This window comes from Aotus nancymaae, unplaced genomic scaffold (assembly GCF_030222135.1).
Source record: "Aotus nancymaae isolate 86718 unplaced genomic scaffold, 86718_ANA_hifiasm-v0.15.2.pri h1tg000006l, whole genome shotgun sequence".
NCBI lineage: Eukaryota > Metazoa > Chordata > Mammalia > Primates > Aotidae > Aotus > Aotus nancymaae.
Genome location: NW_026988417.1, coordinates 22,939,827 through 22,958,410, shown reverse-complemented (window position 1 = coordinate 22,958,410; position 18,584 = coordinate 22,939,827).

The following is an 18,584-nucleotide window of genomic DNA, read 5'->3' as shown; positions in this document are numbered from 1 at the left end:
ATAAAAACTGAGGTTCTTGATAATGGCTCTGAAGCAGTACTTAACTCTGTTGGAGGACAGGAGAATTAAGCTTAGCCTTAAACTGTGTTCATTGCTTGGATTCAGCTATGTCAGGGCATGTTTGAGAAGTGGGTGGAAAGTATATGCCAAAAATCTATTTTTCCACCAAATACTAATGAAGGAGGAATCTGCTGGGAGAGAACTCGTTTATTTCAAGGCTGATCTGGGATCCCAGCCTTGGGATATGAGTTCTCTTAAAACTGTTGTGGCACTCCAGAGGGTATCCAAGCCATGAAGTTGACTCAAAGATCTGAAGGAAGAATACCAGTATTTCATATTCACATAATACCATGAAGAGGATGCCAGATTCTTATGATTATTTTTTCTAAGGTTAAAGACAAGATATCAAAGAGATTTTGATCTTGCGTTAGCCCATTTTGGGCTCTGTTCCCATGCACACAAGGGTTCAGATTCACTGTGCATGGAAATGGGATAATAGACTTTGAGGAGTGCTAATAAGAGTGACTTTCTCTTCTAAGTGAAACATAAGGCAAATAAATTGGCTGTATCTAGTAATCTGACTATTATTGAAACATAAATAATAGTGATTGTAATAGAACTTTTTAGATCATTCCTATTGTACCCTAACCTACAGGGTCCCACAATCTCCCCCACACTAAAAACTCTATAGGGTATTGAGCCACAAGACAAATCATTTTTGTGCCTATGTCACAAGTGTAATACAACAGATATGTCAAAGTGTTTATTCCACTTTCGACACAGAATCCAGAGTTACTCTGCACTTCAGGAGAATGCCTAGAACTTGATGGCAGAAGAATAGAAGAAGGCAGAGCCTAAAGTTGGCTGTGTAAGGGCAGAAGGATGGTAGAGGGTTGAAGGATAGATGACTACATTGATGGCACCAATGAGATTGATTAAGAAGAAGAACACGGCTTCCTGGGTGGAGCTGCTGTGGTCATACCCTTTCTTTGCCAATAACCACCATTACTTTTTCCTACACTTTCCACTTGGTGAAGGCTGAGATGCCATGTTCACAGGCATAGTGAGGACACCCTGCAGGAATGCTCAGAATAGGTGAGTGAGATTATCAGAGATCTCAAAGTCTGCAATAGCAGGTTTGGGTGAAAGCCAGAGAAATAATAATAATAATTGGAACCATTAAAATAACATCTATTGAGTGTAATGTGTGCTAGGTTCTGTGCCAACTGCTTTACATTTAGTGTTTCTTTCAGACCTCATGATAACTCTTGAGTTATATATGTTGATCACATCCATGATACAGTCAAGGAAAATGAAGCATCATAAGTTAGTCTTTTAAGGGACATTGTCAGAATTCAAATCCAGGTATGTTTCTTAGGCTAAGCTCTTAACTTCCACATTATATTTCTCAGGTTATTACTATAATATAACCTCATTTTTAGCCATTCATATATTGTGTCTATATGGATATTTATTTAACAACAATAATATATTGAATGGAAATACTATTTCAAAATGTTGGTATATATATATATGCATAAAGGTATAACTATTCATATGTACTTAAAGGGGCTATGACTACATGGATAGTTACCAAAGTAAATGTGAGGCCAGGAGTAGTGGCTCACACCTGTAATCCCAGTGTTTTGGGAGGCTGAGATGGGAGGAGTTGAGCCCAGGAGTTCAAAACTAGCCTGGACAACATAACAAGAGCCCATTTCTATAAAAAAATTAAAACTTAGCCAGGTCAGGTGATATGTGCCTTTACTCCCAGCCACTTGGGAGGCTGAGGTGGGAAGATCAATTAGTCTCAGGAGTTCAAGGCTGCAGCGAGCTCTGAGCACACCACTGTAGTCGGCCTGGGTCGCAGAGTGAAACAAACTCTGTCTCTGAAAAATAAGACTAAATTAAAGAAATGAATATGTGCACTTTATGAAAGAGAAGATGTAAATGTAAATAAAGATGAGCATTTTAGAAGAAATATTTTTATTATTGTTCAGCGTGACTTCAATGAGGAAAAGCAGGAATGAAGAAGGGTTTACTGAACATCCTGGAATGTACCAAGTCTTAGGGTCCCAATGAATGCTCACAACAACCTTGTAAAGTGTGTATTAATATACTCATTCTACAAGTGAGAGAAAGATGGCCCCAAGATTAAGTAACTCATTTAAAATCTTAAGTCAGAAAAGAGATTATGTATTACTTTAAGCCAGTTCACCACACCATCGAGGCCAACTTCTAGTAGGATGTTGGAGGAAAGTGAGATCACTATTTTATTAATCTTTAAACAGGATCAAGCATGGAGAATATATTTATTTAATTCCTCCAACAAATACCTGTGGAATATCTATTACATACTGCTACTATACCATGCTAGATGCTGAGTTTCTTAGCATTCACCTTGGTGGGAAATTTCATTGTCCGATGGAAGAGACAGACTTAAGTAGATCATTAGTTAATATGTGGGAAGTACAAGGTTCTATATGAGGAAAAGGGAGGGAAAAGCTATATATGCTTGATAGATTTTGGAAAAATCTTAAATTGGAGGTAACATTTGAGTTGGTCCTTGCGTAGGAGTTTGCCAGGGAAAGAACAAGGTAAAATCAACAGCAAAGAGCATCCTGAAGGCATCAAAGAATTCGGTTTTAGAAAGAGAATGATCATCCTTCTATGTGACCTGAAGGCCAGTTTTGAGATAAGTAGTAGAGAGAGAATAATCTGTTGGCTTATTTCTAGGTACTGGCTTTGGATAATTTTGTATGCCCGGGAAATGAGTCTGGACCTTTTCCTATGCCTGATAAAAAACCATTAAAGATTTCACAGAAAGTATGATTAACTTTTTGTGTTAGAAAGATAACTATATAAGATTTGTGTTTGCATGTTGAAGTACTGAGAAGGGGGCATTAGGAAGAAGTTTAAAAAGTGAACCATCTTGAAGACATCCTTGACTTCTGCTACAACACTCTGCACAGACAGTCACCACCTCTTAAGACATTTATTTTAAATCAGGTGCCTGCTCTCTGTCTCATTGCCACTTTCATGGTCCTGTAACTCATCCTTACCTGAGTTATGACATAGTTCCTAGCTACTGCTTCCAAAACCATGGTCTCCTATAGCTCCAGTCAGGAGCCACTACAAACCCCAGGCCTTGAAGTTCCCCCAGCATACATATAATCTCAGTTTTGAGCATACTGTCATACTTTTATATCTTTCCTCAAACAGAGGGAGATTGCTTTTTGCATAAAGTTGAACTTTATAAGAATGTGGACTGTTTCCTTGCTGGTTTGTCCCAAACAGATTATAGTTGGTAAAGATTCTGAAGCCTTCATCCTTCAGGGGAGTCTGGCAGGCTATGGAATGGCTGGGGCTCAAGGCAGCCATCATCATCCATTGATTCTCATGCTTTACACGAGTAGTGCCATTTTCTGTATGTCATCATGTGGTAACATAATTAAGAAGAATTTGAAAAGCAAAGTTGCTCCTGGGGGATGAGAATGTAAAAAAAAATAAAATAAAATAAAACAGTGAGTTGGAAAAATATACTTCATTTCACATTTCCCACACTAGACTGGAAACATTTCTAGAGATCTGAATTCTGTTGTTGGCTTTCTTTGTAGCTTGTTTTATGACCTTGGCAAAGTCAATTAACCTTTCCATTCCTCAAGTTGACCTCAGTAAACTTAGAATAATATCACCCTGCCTGTTTGGCTTCCAGGCATGTAAGGTTGAAAGGGTTAATAGGAGAAAGTTTAGAAGGTGTCAAGCAGTGTTTATCAGAAAGTCTACAGTCTGTTGTGATAGGGAATCTATGGGTGAGTATGCAAGATTGTGGAGGGTTATGAAGGTTTGGTAGGAAAGATTATTGGGCACAGTTATCTCTTTTCTTTGAAAGCTCTCAACTTACAGGTCAATGAGCACCTATGCACTGGGTTATAGTCAAGGTTAGAGGAAACACATACTTTACTACTGTATTGTAGCAAATCAGTTAAGTACAGAGCAACCTGTTCTTAACAGCCCCTGAAGGCACTGCCTGACCTTGTACCAGGCCTGTGAAAAGACACTTCCTGACAAGGAAATAACCAGACTTGCTAGGACTCTCCCTGTATTCAGGTATTTACAAGGGTAGCTAAATGCAGCAGTTACAATTTCCTTTGAAACTCACCACACCTCCTCTCTCTCTGTGATTTCTCAACTTTGCCCAGAAAAGACAGCAGTAAGGGGGAATTTGGTTGGGCATTGCAATTACTAGATAAGGGAAGGCTGGTGATATAGCAAGGACCATCTTGTGGTTCACTGGTAATACAGGTAATGTTGAGTTCCAGCGTAACCTGCAGACAGACTGGGAAGCAGAGAGACGGCCTGTTTTCAACATCACATTTAAATCACATTGGCAGTATACTAGAAAGAGTGGAGCATAGAAATAACAATGGGCATAAGCTGATTGATATACACGATTTAGAGACTTATTTGGCTGTGGGTATTAATATTAAACTTTTGTGTACTCTACAACCCAGAAATTTCAATTCATAGCCCTATAGAAACAATCACTTATGCATAAAAAAATCATGAATATGAACAAACAATCTAGTATGACTTGTAATTTGAAAAAAAGTGGGGGTGGTTAGGGTGAAGCATGCCTTAAATAGAGGGAATGACTATGTAAGCTGTAGGATATTCATATGGTAGAATGTGATAGGATGATTTAAAAGAATGTGGAAGACGTATGTTCAATCCATCAGCAAAGGCTGTTAGTTCTTCATCTAAAATATATCCTGGCTCTGACCAGTTTTTACCATTTCCTTCACAGACACCATCCATACCCCATTCATCATTGTTCCTGTGGACTAGGAACTAGCAGTAGCCTCTTTCCTGACCTCCCAGCTTCCTCTATTGCCCCCTGCAGTTTACTTTTCATTCAGCAACCAGAGTGTTGCAAATGTGATCCTATCAATCCAATGACTTCTTATCACACTTAGAAAAACACCTAAGGTTCTCACCAGTGTCTGGAGGACCATATATGATCTGAACCCTGGATACCTCTCCAGATTAATTTCTTACCAATATTTTTTTCCCAGAACTAAACCATGACACATATGGGTACCTTCAAAACATTGCTGAATAAGAGAAAGATGGATCTAAGTACACTATAATGAAAAGATCAGCATGGAACACAGGCTGTATGGTAAATAAACACATTGACTATGAATTTAAAATGCCTAGGTTCCAATCCTAGGTTTATCAGTTTTCAGCTGTGTGGCCTTAACCAGGTTAGTAAGTTCTATGTACATTAACTTTCTTATCTAAAAAATTGAATTGCTAATATTAAGTGTAGCATAGAACTATTATGAGGATTAAATAATCAATTCAGGTAAAGTGCTAAAGCTACATCTTATCATCGTAAGTATCGATTAATATTGTTTCACAGCCATTTGGAGCACCTATGATTTTTTGGTTTTTTCCTTTTTGTATTTTCACCACACTGTGTATCATGGGTGTTATTTTATACAGTGTAATCAGGGAGGGATGTATCGATAAGACGATTTTAGTAGAGATTTGAAGGCAGTGAAGCTGCAGACCATGTAGTTTCCAGGGCGAGACTATTTAGGCAGAGGGAATAGTTAGAGGAGATGCCCTAAGGTGGCAGCATTCCCCAATGCTATTTATAAAATAGTAAGATGGCACATGATATGGTAAAAATCTACAGAGGAAAAAGGACATAGTAGTCTTAAAATGTTAAGACATACTATGAATAAGATGAAACCCTAAGCTCTTTATTTGTATTAATCATTTAATCCTCACTTTGAGCTGGATACATTCTTGAATGTTCTAGAGGGAGCAGAAAGGCCAGAGACAATGAAGAGAAAGTGAGAGGAGAGTTAGAGATGTGACATGGGGTGGGAACATGGAGAATGCAGACCCTCAGGGACTCCAAGAAGAACTTCGATAACACTGTGAGTGAGCCAGGAAGCTGCTGGAAGGCTTGCATTAGAGGACTAACATGTTAGAAGAATCACTGGGCAGAAGCAAAGATACCTCTTCTAGGAGGAAAGTGTAGTCATCTGAGGAAGAGAAAGTGAGGTGGTTTGCATAGGAGTCAAGGGCATATATTAGTGATGGAACCAATAGGCTTTGCTGCAGAACTGGCAGCGGTGTGTGAGACAGGGCAAAGTCAAAGATAACCCTGAGGCTTCTGGGTGAGCAATAAGATTGGGGTGCTGTTGACTGCATTTACTGAATGACTGTAGAACAAGGAATTTGGTAGCCAGTGGGCTTAATCAAGAATTTGGTTTTCATATCCAACTGGAGATGTCGAATGCTGAGGAGAAGCCCAGGGCTATTGCAAAGTTAACATTGACTCTCTACAACTCAACCTTGTACAAGACCTATAATGACTTCGATGTCACTGAGATATGTGTATTGTGGGAAGGAGGATCTTTCCTTTTTTTTCTTCTCTGAGTTTCAATTTTAAGATTTTTAGTTTGATCTGAATCTTCATTCCTTTTGAAAATACAAATGAGAGAAAATAGGTAAGTTGTGTTGTGGGGTGGAAGAGGGCTTTATATTGTTTTGTTTTTCAGTTTTCACTCAAAATGGTGCTGCTTTTGGAAGAAAACAAGACAGAAGTTGGACGACCACATAGAAGAGATCTGAGAATTGACAGTGATCAGATAATGACAGTGATTGACAGTGATCAGAAATATTTGTTGTGAAGAGAAAACAAGAAATGGTTAATACTATGTTTTATAAGACCTCAAAGGAACTAAAGATAAACATTCTTAGAAAGAGGACACAGATGCAAAAAGACATTAGCTAAAGTAAACCAATGAGTATTAGTTCCAATATTTCAAAGACATACTAGTTCTAATGGGAATATTATTCTTCTTAGCTACTATTACGCTCAATAGCTCTTCTTGTTAACTTTCATCGTTTTTAAATAGCACTTAGCGTATCAGGTGCTTTTCTTGATGCTTACTATGCATGACTTGATTTGATCCTTACACTTTGTCATAGTGTTTACTGGTATCTCTGTTATTAAAATGAGGAAACTGAGGATCAAATGCATGTGGTTACTGTAATATGAGTGGTCTTGGGCTACCGTTTTCCAAAGTTACTTCACAGAATATTAAGTATTATGAAAAGCAAAGGGTGGCCCTAGAACACTGAGAAGTGTTAGATTAAATAAATATAGGCATCCTTTTTAACAAGACTTCTCAGGTCATTAATATACTAATATAATGTGCCTTTCTAAAAGGGCTTTGGCATGTGGCTTTTCTGACTTACTTGAGCACGGAAACAATTTCTTTACTGGAGCCTCTTACACATTTAATACTAGGAAAAACACATCCTAGGACATGCTTGCTTAGGTCAACTTAGCCCTGAGGCAGGATACATGTCCATAAATTTGTGTTTTTTTTGTGGCATTTTCTTTCAAACTTTTCTCTTGAGCCTTTCTGCTGTATCATACTGCTACAGGCATTTGACGTTATCATGTGTTTCTGATTTCTCACTACATCCTGGACTTGGATGTACATTTTGACTGATGCATTGTTGGTCATGTAAACATAATTTTACTTTGAACAGGATTTCAATTTGACAGACACCCAGCGTGTTTGTCATATGCATAAATCCAGACCACGCAAAATTTTCTTTTGGCCAACTTCAACTATAGACTATTACCCAATGCCATGGTCATTCCTCAGGCACTGCAGTCTTTGTGCCAGACCTGGTCTCTATTGACCTACCTCTGCTCTCTTTAGCTCCTCCCATATTGGTCCAATACTCGAAATGCTTTCTATATCTAATGATACTTAGTATGAATCCATTGACTTGGATATGAAGGCTTGGTGCCCCTTTCTGAGCATGAGTTCTCCCTCCAGGACCGTGAGTCACTGCTCTTTGTCCCTACTGGTCCTACTCTTTACGTGGTCAGATAACATTTCTGCTCTGGGCCCATTGCTGAGTTAGGGCATCACTGTCCATTCAAAACCCCTAGTTCTGCTTAGGGGTCCTCATTTGGCTCTTGTCAGTGTCACTAGAGATTACATATATAACTGTGAACATAAATCCCCATGGTCTGGAACTCAGCTAGCTGTAGACAAATGTCTGAATGAATGACTTGCTTAGACTTCTAGGCATCTTTTAATCAAGAGTCTCTTCAGCTTTGTTGTTCTTGCTATTGTTACAATGATACACTGATACACTGATAACAACAGAAGCTTCCACTTTATAAATGCTTGTGTGCCAGGCTTGTGCCAAGGTCTTTACAAACATTATTTTATTAACAGCTTTATGAGATGATTATAATTATCCCAATTTTTCACACAAGGAAACTGCCAAGTTAATAAACTTGCCCAACAACGATGTCCCTAATGAGTGGTAGGAACCAGATTCAAATCCAGGTTTTCATCCTCAAGTTCACATTCCTAAGATAACACCACCTTCCTCATACATTTAGGACACTCAATCACGACACTTTATCTGAATTTATGTTTTTCATAATTTAAGTTTGAATAATATTTTGACTAGAAAGCAAAAATTACCTTGTATCAGACTTAATTTGCATGTTCATTTGTTAATCAAACATTTACTGAGGACTAACTGTCAGACTGTGCTTGGTGAGGGAGAATAAAACATTTAAAAGAAGACATAATCTCTGACTTCAAGAGGCTCGTGGTGTTTAGGGAGACAGAAACCCAAACAAGTCTGTAGAAAGTATAATGATTACTGTTATAGGCAGTCATATATTTAACACTTATAGTCCTTTAACTCAGTAGAATGATCAGTAGAACATTGCAAGCACCATTACTTAAGTGTCTATAAACTCAATATATCTCAAAAACGTAGTACTTGTGCTTTTTGTTAAGTATGTTCTACTAACTGTACAGTTAGATGGTTAAGTGAGACATTACTTCTTTAGGTATACAGGTGATGGTGCTTCCTTTAGTGGATCATTTAAAATTCTCTAGATATGTAAAGAATTAATGATTATCCAGAATGGAAGGATCAGGTTACTCAAGAGGATCACAGGTAGGATCAGGAAATACCTCCTTGCAAATTATTTATGTACCAGGTTAGACTCACCACCAGGAAACAGGATCTGAGAGGAAAGGTCCTAGGTGTCTGCCAGTTTTGAACCAGGAAATGTTGTCATTAGATGTGTTGGCATTTATCCTTGGAAGGATATAATGAATAAGTAGTTCTACATGTGGGTGCTGGAGAGGCACGACAGTGCCTCAGGCAACACGGCTGACAGCCAGACTGGGAAGAAAGAACCATAGTGAGGGCTGTGCCAAACACTTTCAAGAATGCAATTATATTAGGAAGAGGGAATTTGGGATGTGAAGGCTCTTCACTGCATTTCCTAGGATGTATAAAATCAAAACTATACTTGATAAGATGAACTATGTAGCCTGCATTTGATCTGGTTATTTTTCTATAATTTAAGTGTCTGTTCAAAATGTCAGCTTGTTTTAGGTATTCTAAAGAGAACTAAAGAGAGAGATTTGTATTCAGGTTTGGAACAGAGAGAAAGAGAGGAGCTTCCCTGCTGGGATAGGGTGGAAATAGGTAAAGGACAGGAAAAGTTCAAAGGGAGAGAAACAAATACATGTTGTGACAGCAGGAATAACCAGGTAGCAAAAGAAGAGGAAATATAGAATATAGTTATGTCCCGGAACATTCCTCTACCTCCAAATCAAGAAATTCAGTAAGAGATACTAGGTCTCTAGAATTCTTCTGTAGAGAAAGGACAGGAAAACCAACCACGGTTTGATCGTCGGTCCCATTCGTGAGTCTAAGATTCAAAGGATTTTAGAAGAGATGTTGCTAACTATGACCAACAGTTAATGAAGAGAATTTGTTTGCTGTCTGCCTCATCAAGCAAGATTATACTAGCCTTTCAGAAATTTTAGAATTCTCTCCCCCTCACTCCTATCCCACCATGTTCTAAAAGTTCTAAGGGAATATGTTTAATTTTCTAAATTGTGATGTGATAGGACTACTGGAACGTATTAGAAAAATAATTCTGTTTTAGACAGAAGACAAATTGGTAGTCACACCCAGTTTATCAAGGACGTGTCTGTCATTCTTACTGTTTGTTGAAAGAGAAAGGTAATTGTGTTTGATCATTCAAAACTTTTTGTTAAGAATAAACTGGCCGGGTGTGGTGGCTCACGCCTGTAATCCCAGCATTTTGGGAAGCTGAGGTCGGAGGATCACCTGAGGTCGGGAGTTTAAGACCAGCCTGACCAACATGGAGAAATCCCATCTCTTCTAAAAATATAAAAGTAGCTGAGTGTGGTGGCGCATGCCTGTAATTCCAGCTACTCAGAAGGCTGAGGCAGGAGAATCACTTGAACTCCGAGGTGGGGGTTGCAGTGAGCAGAGCTTGCGCCATTGTACTCCAGCCTGGGCAACAAGGGTGAAACTCCATATCAAAAAGAAAGAAAGAATAAACTGTAGACTCTCATGTTGCTGGAGTTTAGGGATACAATTATACCCACACAATTCTTACTCTTCATGAATGGTAGTGGGACAAAGAAAACAATTCTAATACATGAGTATGAGTCCTGTGTTTTTATAAGTTCAAAAAGCTCTAGGATGTCACAGTAGAGACAACTCACCAATACTGGTCATCAAGGGTGGCCTCTTAGGAAAGCCCACATCATTCTACACATGTATTCGGCATCCTGGACTAACACTGAATTAGCAAGATTTGAAGGAAACAGAGGTGGGTGCCTGCTCTAAATTTTCTTCTCTCTTTAAAGATCTAAGGAACTGTAGAAATTAGCATAACCATGAGGCAGTAAATGATTATTAGCTGTAATGTGTGATAGCGATAAGTTTATAGGTGGTCAGAGGAAGGAAAAAGATCTCCAGGGTTATCAGCATGGCCAATTTATAAATGACTTAATTTGGACACTCACTCTGCTACTTCACCATCTGCTTTAAAAGAATTTCCTTTCATTATGTGAAACACCTGATTATGGGGTGGTGCCTATATTAATGGATGCCTTTTCTTTTAGGGAAGCCTCATGTGCTCCATCTCAAGTCGAGCTCCAGAGTCATTCGACGTTCATGCTGTTTGCCACTTGGCAATTCTAATCTATCAACAGATGTCTGGATAGAGCACTTTTGTGCATAGAGCCTTTGAAAGAAGTCAGAGCTAAGGAAACTCACCAGCTCCTTTAGAGACAAAAACTCACAAGGCACACACCTTGTGGTCCAATCTTTATGGCTGTGTGGGAGAACTGCAGTGCGATTTCAGACTTTTTCTTGGCATGTGGAGTCTGTTAATTCTGAAACTTCAAAATGTACATATTTCCCCCAAATGAGATGTAAGTCTGTTGAGTTAATTATCATACAATTATAGCAATGGAAAAGAAAACCCTAATCAAACGTGAACAGCTTGTCTAACTATTAACCAGACCATGGTGAACCATTACTTAGCTCTGACTTGCATGATCCATCATAGACTTTTGGCCCTCTGTGAACAAATGCTTAAATGAGTTCATAGTCATTTAAAACTGAAAGGCCTGGCCGCCTGGGTTCTTGTGATTGTCTTTAAATTGTTTAGCCGTTATATTTCACTGGCACGAAGTTATGGTGATCTTCCTTTCTTCTCCATGTGATAGGAAAGAGCAGGCAGGTCATGGACGTGAAAGACATAGCTTCCCAGGACCCTGACCTACTAAAGTGGTGATTTGTTTTACTACATTTCTACTGTATTCCCTTAAGCTGCTAAAAAACATTAGAAGTCAAATTCCCCTGAATAAGTTTTCTTTCTAGGAAGAGCAGAGTCCAAAGCATTGTATTCAGGGTATCATTTAGTACTAGTCCAATTTGCACTGTCTTCAGGATAATTCATCTATTGACAACATTCTAGCAGTCAAATACAAAATGACCCAGGTGCAGCATGGTGAACTTTTGGTTTACAGTCTTAAATACAAGAGATTACTTTCTATTGATACGAGGATATGAAATTAGGGTTTGTTCTGGTTGATTAGGGCTAGATTGTTAACCAGGTTGAGATTTAGGACTGGAAAGGAAAAAGAGGAAGGCTAAAGCCAATCAGATGGTTTTAACTCACATTCGAGACTAGGTAATGAAGCTGTGAGCTTATTTTATCATCATGCACACTAGAAAGCAGGCATATGACACAGTAACAGCCAAGTTTTTGTTCATTCTAACCCTTATCACACTGAGATTTCCTTCGTGTCAGCCACAGGAGTCACTAAGTCAGCAGCTGATAAGGAAAGGTAGAAACTGGATTTTTTAATATATATATTTATATATATATAAAATTTGTAAAATTTATTTATTTATTTTTACTTTAAGTTACGGGATACATGTGCAGAACATGCAGATTTTTTACATAGGTATTCGTGTGCCGTGGTGATTTGCTGCACCTATTGACCCCTCATGTAAATTCCCTCCCCTTGCCCCATTCCCCCAGTAGGTCCTGGTCTGCATTGTTCCCCTCTCAGTGTCCATGTGGAACTGGAATTTTCTACAGTACTACGTGGTGTCACGAATGCAGTCAAAGGTAAGGCTGATTGAATGTGGAACAGATTAATCTATCTTGGGCTTTGACAGAGTGAGGTGTTTAGAAATGGAGGCAAGTAGCTGGCTTTAATTTTGCAAACACGGGCTTAACAACTGCAAATGAGCTTTCTTATTGACACAAAGGATCTAGACAACATTTTGGTTTTTTGTTGCTTCCCCATCGCTAGGGTCTGGGCAATGGCAGGAAGAGAAAGAAGTGTGAGGAAAAGAGGGTGGAGGCGAATCTCTGCTGATGGTGTTGTTGAAGCTGCCACAGCAACCACCAGTAGTAACCATCCTGAAGGCACTATTTGTAAACAAACAGGCTGTTCCCATGAAAATATCCATCTCATAAGACCAATATTAGCGAGCAGATTGTGTGTTCCTTTTTTCCATTCCAGCCTTCTGCTAAGAAGAGAAAGACAAACATCTTAGGAATAAGAACCCAGTTCTGAATATTCCAAGATGCGTTGAATGTCAAGACCTGGTTTCCAAGCTTACCTTACTTCCTGTAAGAGTTTTGAAAAATTGAAAATAAGTTGTGGAAGAGATCTCAAGTAGAGGTTTGCTTGGGAAAAGATTCTAGTAAGAATAAAGCTTATGAAAAAGAGCCAGGCCATGGCTGGGGAAAAGTCAAGCTTAGAAGAACAGGAAACATACTAACAATTGGTGTAGGCTTGTGATGCCTGCAACAAAGAAGAAGGTGGAGGAAAAGAAAAAAGAAAATCAAAGAACTCCAGAAGATAATGAGAAAATACTAGTTAAAAGGAATTGTCTTAGGCTGGGAAGAAGTAAGGGTGTCCAAGGATTAGAGGAATGGATGTCAAGGGCATCTAGAGAAGTACCATGGCATCAGAATACAGTCTGATCTCTCTTTTCTTTGTCTCAGGTGGAATTTATCAAAGATAGTATAGTAGATCCATTTTCTACAAGTATCCCACAAAAACATTTCCCCAAATAAGTTGGAGGATAGTGACTTTTTGGAGAAACAGAATGTCTTGGTAGAGATCCACCTAGAGAAGCACTGCTTCCAAAACGAAATGATAGGGCTGTGTGGGAAGCTAATAATTGAAAGATCATGTGAACGTTTCATCTACAACATGAGATGGGGCTAGATGGGAGTAAGATTGTCAGGGGCTGACTCTCAGCATGCCAGGAACTCATTACTGTCTTGTTTCCACTACTGTGATCCCAAGGTTTCTTGCATCTGAATGAAATTGGGTCAAGTTCAGTTCATCTGGATTATATGCCAAGAAAAGGTGGGCCAGCATGGATTATAGGAGCTTTGAGTGACTTTTTTGCATTTTATGGCCACTATTTGCAATTTTTTTTCCCCCTGAAAAACCCACTGGTCAGAATTGAGAAAACTGTCCTTGATGCACTGCTTTTTTGAAAGGATCCTTGCCCTTAATCTGGCAGCTAGACCGGGGTTTTTAATAGATGAATCAGATTCTGAGAGAGGACAATTACATTCTTGGGATGATGCACAGCTTCATTCAAAGTATTTTAGCATTGGATGTCTGCTGCCCATTAGATTTCCCCAGCCAATGCTAATTGCCACAACCACTAGCAAAAGTTTTTCTCTCTAATATTTTGAATATATAATAACAGAAAAATGTGTTTAACATAGACAGGAATAGCTTTCTCCTACCCATCTGTTTGTTGTATGGCTCCCGGCAGTACGATTGGGTTAGTCTCCTTAATATTCCTATTTTCCAGAATGTTCCTCATATTTCTGGATGAGGTATGATGATTGAATTCAACCTTTTCCTTTGTCCTGAATAATCAGTGTTTTGGCCACTCTTATTTTGTTTTCCTTTAATAAATACTTTTGCCACCAAATACTTCAACTTCTTTTTTTTTTTTTTTTTTTTTTAATTGCATTTTAGGTTTTGGGGTACATGTGAATAACATGCAAGGTTGTTGCACAGGTGCACACGTGGCAGTATGATTTGCTGCCTCCCTCCCCTTCACCTATATCTGGCATTTCTCCCCATGCTATCCCTCCCCAACTCCCCACACCCCCACTATCCCCCCTCCCCCCCAAATTCTTTATTTATAGTCTGTTATCCTATAACATAGCTTTGTAATAGAAGAGTGATAGCAATAGCTACCATGTGTTGATTACACATTTTGCCAGGCAGTGTACTTTGGTTTTATAAGCCATCATGTTTTATCTTCATGGAAACTATGCAAGGTAATTATTTTTATGTCCACTTTATAGATGAGTAAACCTGGGCTTAGAAGAGGAGTTAAGTATATTTCCTGAGTTTATACAGCTAGGAAATGGCAGAGCAGAAATTTGAATGACAGGAGAATCTGAGTCTAGAATGCACGGGCATAACCATTAGAGCATGTAGCCTTCTTTGGGCAACTATGATAAAAGTTAAGAAATAATTACTCACAGAATTGAATGGAATTAAAAATTAAATTAAAAACCAACCATCTCTAGACCTTGCCTTCAAGATATTATTCTTCCAGTCCTTTATGTGTCTGCTTTTTAGTCTAGTAGCCAACATGAGATGTGGATTCTGAAGTTGGACAGACCTGTGTTCCTGTCCTGATTCCTCCACCTCTAGCTGTATCCTCTTGTACAGATTATCCAAACTTTATGAATCTCATCTCATTCATTTTAAAAATTGAGATAGTTTATTTATAGTGTTGTAGAAAGGATTACATGATATAAACAATGAATGCTCAGCAACTTGGCATAGCATAGGTGTATGAAATACTTTCCCCTTTCTAACACCCTGTCCACTTCTTAACTACTCAGTCTGAAAACCTCCTGGAGAGAGAGATCAAATGCTCTATTCTTTGGCCCTTAAGTCCAATTATTTCCTTTTAAGAATGTGGAATCTCATTATACTTATCTAATACTTCCACCTTCTCACCGTATACCTCATAAATGGTGGTGAGGTCCACTAATTTTCTCTTTTTTATGTCTTGATTCATGACTAGGTTCAGTCAACATCCTAATAAGTTATTATTACCAACTGCAAGTGACAGAAGCTTTTTAAAAAGTTAACGCTGTCTATTGATTGCTGATGTGTCTTTTCCATCAATAGACTTTCTTGGTACTGATCAAGGGCAGTAGTGCCAATTGTGGGGCCATTACAGATGAGTTTAGATTTCACTGAATCTGTAGAGCAGAGCTAATGGGATATATTGTTATCCGGTAGATAGTGCAAGTGTTGCTGTGGTTTACTTAATTTGAAGGGACATTTCATAATTCCTGCCAAATTGGAATCACAAGTCAGATAAAATTTAAAAGGAAATTACAGTGATCTTGCCCTCTGGAGGCTTTGAGGGAATAAATTTTGCTGCAGTTGGTAATGGCTGTTGATGAACTTTTTTTAGCTCAAGAAGGAGAGCTACTATTTCAGGAGTTAAGAGTTTCTGGGGTCCAATGACAGAAATGATCAATTCTTCACAAACTAAAAAGATTTATGATTAAAAAGAGTGAGAAATATTAGTGTTCAATGAAGCAGTGTGAAATTAAAGGACTTTTCAAATGATTTTAGGAGGGGCATAATGGGTATGCAGAAAAATGAATTTTCCCAGTGTTAGGGTTCTAATATCAAGTTTAGAGGATAAAAAATATGAAGTGTGGGTACCGGGTAATTATTCTGTGTCAGCAACTATGTTAAACATGTGAAACATTATGCCAGGTAATTCTTGCAACATCCTTGAAGATAATATCTAAATTTAAAGCTAGAGTAGATAATTTTCCCTAGCCCTAAGGCATATAGCTTAGTATATTTCACAACCTGAACTTGAACTCAGGATTTTTCAGAAAGGTGTGTTTTCTTTTTATCATGTAAATCTTGTTTTCCGCTATATGGCTTTCCACCCTCTAGTGTCACCCTACTCCCTGGTAGCCTCGTTCTGGTGAGATTGGGCTTCTGTTCATTTGTCTGGCATATAAATTAGGCTATCTTTATATAATACCAGGGATCAGTATTATCTCAGAATGGCTAAGAGTGGAGCTTAAGATGAGCAGAATGTGAGTGGGGGAGAAATTTGAGGAGCATATTTGAATTGGGGACATCCCTAGGCCTTTTTCTGGGTACATGTTGGGATTGTGCTCTGCTCTCTGCTTCGTCTAGGGATTCTCATGTATAGAAAAAGAAGGCATCCATGCTGAGTATGAATTAACATGTGATCTCAACAACAATCACAAGGCAATAACCACTTCCTGAGCAGTCCTCTTTGTCAGGCATTGTCCTCGATGCTTTAGCTCTGATCCACTTAATCTTTTGTGTTTCTATTTTTAAGATAAGATGAGAGAAGTTACGAAAGCCAACACTTGGATCAAAAAAATGGTACAGAATCAAATATCTGGAAAATGACAGATCTGAGATCTGGGTCTGTTCGACTCCAAGGGTTAATCTTGCTCCACTTTAAATTGTTCATTGGTTAATTGCTAACATTTACCTACTGTGTGCTAAACAGAGAGGATCAAAGATTAATAAGGAGCAAGTCATACCCTCTGGGATTTGTATCTTTTATATTTTGGTCAATTCTCTCCTACTGGAAAGAAAGTGTGCCAGCTTTTTGAACAGGACTGAGTTTCTGGCTTTCTTCTCTGTTTTGCCTGCACAGTACTAGGTAAGCAATAGTCATTCAACAATGCTATGTAATTGGCTTATCCATCTCAGGAGATCGCTCCTTCTACCACCTCCCACTTAGAGAGGTGAATCATGACCATCCTACTTTGAAACATGATTCATCCCTCAATGCTTTGGAGAATTCCAACTTTGTAATTCCCTTGCACTTCTATTAACAGAAATGGAAATGAGTGTGGTTAAGGGTAAAATGCCAATTGGGCATGAAAAGAAGCTGGAAAGATCAGCAGGAAACAATGTGTCATAATCTCATAGGTCTTTTCCCCCTTGGATGTCAGTTCCTTTCTCCTGCTGCCAGTTCCCTCTGTGCAGTTGCCCGGATCAATAGAGAGAGGCAAAAACCAAAACAACAACAACAAAAACCTACAAAAGGAAGTTTTAGGCGATATGGTCTCATCAGCTCCTCTCCTCTCTCTGGGTTAGGAGATGGATTAAGGATTCATGGACTGCTAACTTCGTAGCTTGGGGGACTGGGAAGCCCAAACTCATCTTAGAGCCCTTACACTGTACTCTTGAGAGGTGCCACATGCCTCGAAAGATGTGTTTCACAGAGAAATTCGAAATTGCTCCAAATCTGGCTTTTTTGGGGGGTGGGAGCTTGGGAAAGCACATTGTAAATACACAATAACTATATATTATGAGGATACCAACATGACTTCAAAACCTAAATAAAGTTGTATGGATACAAACAAATGAACAATGCCTCCCCATTCATTTGTGTTTCCATTCAGTAAGTAGTAATTTCAATGACATCTAGGTCAAAGATACGGCTGCAGGCCAAGAAAATGCAGTGGTGGATTAATAGACCCAGTCTTAGCCCTAAAAATGTTTACAGTCTAGTGGGAGAGGTAGTCTAAAATAAGGAACTAGAACATATGCCATATTATTGTATATTAAATTATAAAAGGAAATGACTGAAGAACTGATCTCCATGTTTAAAAAAAATCTGTCTCCACGACAGTGTTTATGTTGTTTGATATCTTGTTCCTTTTGCTCATCTATGTAAATATTCTCCAATTTCTTTTGTTTTATACATCTTATCATGTTGTTCTACACTTAGTAGACATAATAAGTACACAGCATCACAAATAGCAAACCTTTTTGTGGTGCTTTTATGTGTCAGTCATTGTAAAGCTGCTCCATCTAGGCACTGTGCTAAGGTCCTAACAGAGTAAGAGCCAACATTTATTGGGTACTTTTTATGTCAGTGATTTATTTAATCTTCATGACATCCTTATGAGGTGTAATTAGTTTTATAAGTTAAGTCACTTTTCTAAGTTCTTACAACTGACAAGTATCTGCACTCACATATGATCCCAGCTGGTTTTGCTCTGTGTTGAATACTCAAAACCACTGTCTAGTATTATACAGAGTCTGAAAATACACTAGAACATATCAGAATGTTTTTCACATATA